The sequence below is a fragment of the Citrus clementina genome, unplaced genomic scaffold (assembly GCF_000493195.1).
Source record: "Citrus clementina cultivar Clemenules unplaced genomic scaffold, Citrus_clementina_v1.0 scaffold_9, whole genome shotgun sequence".
Lineage (NCBI taxonomy): Eukaryota > Viridiplantae > Streptophyta > Magnoliopsida > Sapindales > Rutaceae > Citrus > Citrus x clementina.
In genome coordinates this window covers 17,151,767-17,160,133 of record NW_006261964.1, presented here as the reverse complement: position 1 = coordinate 17,160,133, position 8,367 = coordinate 17,151,767, and positions in this window count along the sequence as shown.

The window sequence follows — 8,367 nt, the reverse complement described above, 5'->3', positions numbered from 1 at the left end:
TCCGAACCTTCGGAAAACGCAATGTGTAGATGGAAGACATTATTTAAGAACTATCAATCCCAATATTATAAAAAGTTCTAAATTAGATCCAAATTTTTAAAATTAGTATATAAATTTTGAATTATGAGGAGGAAGTCTTGGATGGTCTTAAAAGGTTAAAACAAGTCTAGAATCTCTTCATGATTTTACTTCTTCTTAACTAAATCTTACTTTTGTGATTGGTAGTTAATAAATAAAAATATAAGAAAATAAGTTAAATGATAACTATACAATATCACTAAAAAAATATGTGATATAAAATATTTAAAAATTCTAAAGAGTTCAAATCGAGAAAGAACCCTAATTTCTTAAAACATTGCTTCCTATCCATTAACTGGTAGTCATGTGTGCATAAATATTTTATATTTTACTATCTAATTTAAAATTATTCAAAACTGTAAGAAAAGAATCAATGCTCGGCGAGTGTCCAAATTTGATCTATTAGTGATAGAATAAAATAATAGATAATTCTAATGTATTATTGTACAAGATAATGTACTTCATTGAACTTAATTAGTAGCAGAGGACAAGTTGAGTCACCTAGTTCAAAATTATTCTCAAATATACTTTTAAATCCATTACTCAGTTTTGTTACGCTTGTTTTTTATAATTTTTTTTTTCATGCATATATATTTACATGAGTGTACAATAAGATTTAGTTATATACTATTTCTTATTTAAGAACTATCAATCCCAATATTATAAAAAGTTCTAAATTAGATCCAAATTTTTAAAATTAGTATATAAATTTTGAATTATGAGGAAGTCTTGGATGGTCTTAAAAGGTTAAAACAAGTCTAGAATCTCTTCATGATTTTACTTCTTCTTAACTAAATCTTACTTTTGTGATTGGTAGTTAATAAATAAAAATATAAGAAAATAAGTTAAATGATAACTATACAATATCACTAAAAAAATATGTGATATAAAATATTTAAAAATTCTAAAGAGTTCAAATCGAGAAAGAACCCTAATTTCTTAAAACATTGCTTCCTATCCATTAACTGGTAGTCATGTGTGCATAAATATTTTATATTTTACTATCTAATTTAAAATTATTCAAAACTGTAAGAAAAGAATCAATGCTCGGCGAGTGTCCAAATTTGATCTATTAGTGATAGAATAAAATAATAGATAATTCTAATGTATTATTGTACAAGATAATGTACTTCATTGAACTTAATTAGTAGCAGAGGACAAGTTGAGTCACCTAGTTCAAAATTATTCTCAAATATACTTTTAATCCGCCCTTGCTTAAAATAAGTTCATGAGAGCAACATAATACATCCCACTGAGTTGATGGATTGTGCCGTACCTGGGCATAGACCGTACTACTCCGGCTCTTTTTTTTTTTTTTTTCCCCCCGCTTGATTTTTTTTTATAAAAAAAACTGAATTTGGAGACCAACACCCAAACACTCCCATTAGTAAATACCTTTGTTTTATGTATTAAGCCAATGAGCTAAAACTTTTGTTATTGACGCTTCATAAATATAATTTAATATTAAAAATTTAGACATCCGAATTTTGTAAAAATATTATTGTAATAAAATAAAATTAGATAAATTACAATGTTTTTAACTAACTTACATAAATTCATTAAATTGAAGCATATTAAAAAAAATGCATAACATACACCAATAATAATAATAAGAAAATTGGTCCTGTTATTGACGCTGGAATTGCTAAAGATAAACTTGTATGCAAGACAGGCCAACCACTCAATCTCGATTAAGTAGTACAATGAGGGATTATTAGTTTTTTTGACTTAATAAATTAATGACTTATTTCAAATCAGTTATGTCACTAAGGTGCTTTTTTTTTTCTCCTAACTTGATAACTTAATTAACTAATTTCATTCAGTTAAGTTATTACGTCGGTTTTTTTTTTAACTTAATAAAAATTTTCAAGCATTAAGTTATTAAGCTAAAAAGTCTGAAAGACATCATTAAAACATATTCTCCAAAATATCCTTATTTGAATTTGTTTCTTTTCATCTTTACCTAAATCAAACTTGCTAATTAACATTATTATTCATCTCTAACTTGTAGTAATATTGCAAAAGATTATTTTTATTTTTATCTTTTTATTTTCTTTAAATGAACATTATCTATCTTTATAAATTTGTACAAACATTTTTCATATAAAATATCATAAACTACAATAAAATTGATTAATATATTCTAGTTTAGAATATTAAAAGGTTTTATTCATTTGAACATAATGTATGTTATAATAAAATATTTTTACTATTTATGTTGTTGAGATGTTTATTATTTGTTTAACATTAAAACTATATTAGGCCGCAAATGTAAAATTACTTGATTTCAGATTCTTTAACTTGAAAAAAAAATGGGTGCTTATTTTCAAAGATTAAGATAAAAAATAAATATGTCATTCATATTTAGACATTTTGGTCTATTTAGAATTTAAAATAATTGAGATTTATTCAAACTATAGGCCAAAAAAAAAACACTACATAAATCTATTTATTTTTTCAACTTAATAAAAATTTTTAGTCATTAAGTTATTCGAACAATGCTTTTAGCTCCTTATTCAATCTAAAAAGTCTGAATGGTATTATTAAAAGATAATCTCTAAACTACCCTATCTAATTAATTTATTTTCATCCTTACCAAAATAAAACTTAGAAATCAGGATTATTATCTATCTCTAAAACTTGTAATAATATTGTAATAGATTATAATTATTTTTATCTTTATATTTTCTTCAAATTTATATTATTTTTATTTACAAATTTTTATGAATATTTTTCATATAACATCTCATAAGCTACAATAAATTGATTAACATATTCTAATTTAAAAAATTAAAGGCTATTTGTTTTCCGGAAATATATGTAAAGAGCAAGGTCTTGCTACGTTACGAACTTCTGTAACTGACATTCCGGTTTGCATCGGGTAACAAAAGGAAGTGTTAGCTTTTGCTGACTGGTCGTGCAGGTAATTGAATTGGAATGTTGGGCCTGTATTGACAGCCCATGTGTGAAAACGAATATTAAAAATGGCTTGATGTAGTAAAATGGTTGTGATAAGCTTTTCACACCCTTGAAAAGTCACTATAAAGCCGCTGCATATGGTTATGACTTGAGGCTTGAGCCTTAATGGAAATTAGAAAGTACACAAAAGGGTTAATTTCACCCAGTGGCACAAGTTTTGATATTTTTCACGCGTGTGATAATTGATTAATTGTTTCAATAATGCTCACACAAGTAACTCTGTTAATTTTTGTCGATAACTCTAATGAAAGTGGTTATATAATTAAGAAATGATGTTTTTATCCCTTCTCATTGATTTTTAATTTTTTATAAAAAATAAATTAAATATAAATTCAAGTTTTTTTAGTTAAATCAAACTAATTTTTTTTTAAAAAAGATTTTCTCGTTGAATCAAACTAATTATTAAACATAAAGAAGAAGTAGATAGGGGTGCGCAAATAACCAAACCTGAACTGACACGATCTGATCCGATCCAAAAAGTTTGGGTTCAAATCGAATGTGGATGAAGACTTCAATCAGATTGGATTGGATTTTGGCCAACCCAATTGGATCGGATCATGATCTCATCAAGTTGATCCGAAAATCCGAAGAAATCAAAGCACACAAAAATAAAATCTTTGATCCGATCTAATTTGAGCTTTGTATATTCAAATTGGACCGAATTACAAGTTTGGATTACATTTTTTCCAACCAAATTAACTAAAAACCCGATTGGCTTGATTCGAACCTGATTTGAACCCAAATTTACCCATCCCTAGAAGCAAATTTCTCATGAATCGTGAAGTATGATATAAATCCAATATCTTTATCTCATTAGCTCTAGTTTTGCAAATAATGGACTTGAATCTTCAAGAATCCAGTGTGATGGATTAGTAAGCATTTGTTCTTTCAAAGTCTTGATCATAGCAACCAATACAAAGAGAAATTAAATATCCAATACATTTTTTAATAAAGATATCCAATACATTTTTCAACAATGCTCTATCAATATCTTCTCCCGTTCTCTATCAATTACAACATGTTTGGCTTTATGAATTAAAGCATCAAAAACGAGATCCTGTTGCAATATTGAAGAATTTCAACCCAAGATTTTTAATCCACATTAAACTATAATACAGTTACAAAATTTTCAAATTCAGCTTTGGTAATCTCTGAAACAGCCTCTGCAAGTCTATAACTTCATATCTAAATCAAACTAATCTAAAAATTAAAAAGAATTCACCAAACTAAACAAAATTAGTCAAACCTTAGAACTTAATCTTCAAACCCTAAAATCACTAAGCATAATTTGATAGTAGTGGCAGCAGAAGGCTTCACAAACGGCAATAGGGTTTCTTCATAGATGGTGTTTGTTGCGATACCCCGCCATCGCATGGCTTTGGATCGAGCCATGATTGCTACCACTGCTGCTTTGGCTCCATAAACTCACGGATGCTATCGTGTCATGGACATAGAAAAGATAAAGACGAAGAAAGATGGAGAAAAAGTGGAAAAAAAAAAGAAAAAGAAAAGGAACCTAGCGGAGACGAAGAAAGAAGGAGAGAGAAGAAACAAGAAAAATGTAAATAAATAAAATAAAAATAGGATTGTAATCTTGTGCTATTAGTGTTAATGGCAAAAGTTAACAAAATGTCACATGTAAGAGTATTGTTGAAACAATTATCGCTTGTGTGATAACGAGTGTCACGCAAGTAAAATTAACAAAATTAAAAAAAAAATCCCACAAAGAGAAATTAAATAAAGATGAAAAATAAGCGTTTATACGCCCACAAACAAGACATATTAAAAAAGAAAAAAAGAAAAAAAAAGTATTTTGTTATGAACTCGGCGGCCACGTTTGACTACTAGCTTTGAGATTGTACATTATTGTGTTAATTTTGTGAAAAGTAACCAAAGTGAAGATGGTGGGGAGGTGGTCGAAGGCGATGCATAGGATAGTTGGGGAGATAGTTACAGGTGTTTTCTGTGATGGTGTTTAGAAAGGTGGAGATTATGATGTTCATGGAGAAAGAAAGGTGGCGGGTAGTATTAATTTGCCTAATTCAAGCATTGTGATCAACTGAGTAAAGATGAATTGTGTATAATTATATCTTGCATAGGCATGGCATAACTGTGTTACTAGTCAATAAAAACGCAGACCATCATCACAAAGGATCTGCATTTAATTGAAGAGGTAAATTGTCAAATAAAAATTAATCTTGGTAGCGTAAACACTCATTATTACCACCCACTTCATTGTCCCGATTATTCTCTCACAAATGATGGTTTTTGGTTGAAAGAAACATCGTTTGATTTGAATTAACTGTTAGAAATTGTTGATGTGAATAATACAAATTAAGATGCAAATAAAAAGAAGAAAATTTCCCAATTTTACTTTTGGATTAAAAAAATGTTGAAGAGCATATAGAAACAACACTTGGGCGAAACTAGCTCGTTATGCATAGGTTGTGTATTCGAAAGCGTGCTTGATGAGCATATAATTTATACATATTTTACTCTTAATTATATAACTAAAAAATAGAACCATGCTTCATGCGGCTTTGAAAAAAGAATTTAGTATTATTATTATTTTTTACTTTACACTTGATGAAACTGATAAAAAATATAAATTAATTTTTTTTAAAGATGAGGCAGCCTTATAAAAAACAAAAAAAGCTATTAGCCAACAATACAAATAAAGAAGCAACGCAAGATAAAGAATAAAATGAGAGAATATATTATAGAGTGATTTTATTCATTCCAATTGTGTGTGTACAAAACAAAAAAATGAGCTCTCTTTTTATAATTACATAATCACTCCATGAAATTAATCAAAAATTATGGATCATAATTCCTTGTGAGATAGTGGGAGTTATAGGGAAGCTAAAGGTTGCTAATGGGAGATAGTGGGGAGACTAAGAGATATATGTTATGAACATTTACATTTATTTTAATAAATTTATAACACTCTCCCTGGATGTTCATTACAAAGAATATGCTTCATTAAAATCTTTACATAATTGTTATTGTGTAATAACAATCAAATTAATTATGAGAAGATGAAAAACCAAATATAAAAGAAAATTTCTCATTTTATTAGATAATAGAAAATATACAAAGATGAGAAATGATGATCCCACATCACCTCCTCAAATCCCAGCTTTATATATATATATAGATATAAATAGATTATATAATTGTTAGTTATTTTTATTTGTTATTTTTAATTTATTGAATAGGAAATTAACTGGAGATTATGAATATAAAGGCATGAAAAAGTTCAATTTAGGAAGCAATGGAGATTAAATTGGAAATTAATTGAAGGAGAAGGAATTAAAAGAATTAATTTATTAAGGTTTAATTCAATTTGAGAGGGGATGCATCAAATTTACGTGAGAAGCAATTTCCATTTTAATGCATGGCAATAAAAGAGGAATGAAAATCCTAATGCAATTCTAAGTGCTGAGCACGTGAGTGAGAGCTAAACAAATTAAAAGGTCAAGCCTTTTGACTTCAGAATTGAAAAGGTCAGTGGCCCATTGTGGAGACTATAAAAGTCGAACGTTGGCTTTTGAGAGGGCAGCCGCAAGAGGATTCATTAGAGAAGAGGAGCGGCAACAGCAACAATTTGGCTTCCCCATGGCTAGTTTTATTAATTTTGTTGCTCCCTATTTAAATATATCTAGCTAATTTTCTTATACTGAGGTTAATGATGAAACCCTATTTAATGAAATAATTATCTTTTTATTTAATTAATTCCCTATATATTTGTGCTTTAATGTTTATGGTTCTTGTTTCACATGATTAGTTGGATGTTAATATTTGACAAAATCTATGCTTGGATCTAGGAAGTCTATATATGATTATATTTGATTTTGTATCTTTCATTAAATTGTTTACACAAAGTGCTTAGGAAAACTTTGACTCTTTGTTATTCAATATGTTTACATGGGATGCTTATATTTCATACTATTAAGCAGAAAAAGAACCTATACAAGATTAATTTTAATTGAGCTTAATTGTTATATCCATGAGATGACATAGATTGATTTGTCACTCTAAAATTGAGGATTAATTAACAATTGGATAATTACTATTTGAATAGTGGTGGATTCTGCAACCTTGGTAATTTTTGTTTTATTGAATTCTCCTTTACTTTAATTGTTTTCTTAGTTTAATTAATTTAATTTCTCTTAAAAACTCAATTTGCTCAACTAGGTTAGATTAATATCAATTTTAAATTTAAATTAGATTTTTCAATTTATAACAATCCATGTTAGTTCAACCTCGTTATCACTATTCTATCTCTAGATTCGTGCGCTTGCGAATATATTAAAAATTTTCACAAGTTTTTGGCACTGTTGCCAGAAATTGTTCCAGAAAGTCAGTTTAATCTTGGTTGATTTGATTCTTCCACTAGTTATAATTTAGGTTGTCTTTTATTTTTTTTAAGAAAAAAATAGAATTAGACTTTAAATTTATTGTTTGGTTGTTTGATTTCTTTTATTTTAAATTCCGTTTATTTTTCTTTCTTTGTGTAGTTAGTTTATAAGTGTTTGGGAACGTGATTCAACAAATTGTTTGGTTAAAAAAGAGTCTAAAATTGAGAGTAATTAAGCTAGTTCTTTTCAAGTGATGGATGACCTAAATAGAATATTGTCAGTACTACTACCAGTGCAAGCAAAGAAAACCTTAGAGGATATTTTTCACTACTTGCAGCCAATTAACCATCTGGTATTGTGTTGCCACAAACCGCAACAACAAACTTTGAACTTAAGCCCTCTGTCATTCAGCTTTTACCATCTTTCCATAGGTTAGAGAGAGAGGACCCATTTTTGCATATTAAGGAATTTCTTGATATATGCTCTATATTCCGTTTTCAAAAGTTTAATGATGAGTCAATTAGGCTCCGTATGTTCCCTTTCTCATTAAAAGAAGCAAAAGCTTAGTTGAATTCACGTCCCGCTGGATTGATTACTATGTGGGATGAAATGAGTAATAAGTTTATCACCAAGTTTTTCCCTATGTCTAAAACAAATGCCCTTAGGAGTGATTTTTATCAAAGAGAGGGTGAACAATTTTATGAGTTTTGGGAAAGATTCAATGATTTACTCCTTAAGTATACCCACCATGGTTTTGAGAAATGGAGACTTATAATGGTTTAACTATGTCAAATCATCATATAGTAAAGTCTATAAATGGTGGGAGATTTTTAAACCTACATAAAGGGGTTGCATGAGATTTCTTTAATTCACTTTTTGAGAATTCTCAACCGTGAGATTTTTCAAATCAAAGGGAAAAATCATCTCAAGTTTCTAGAAAGGGTCTATA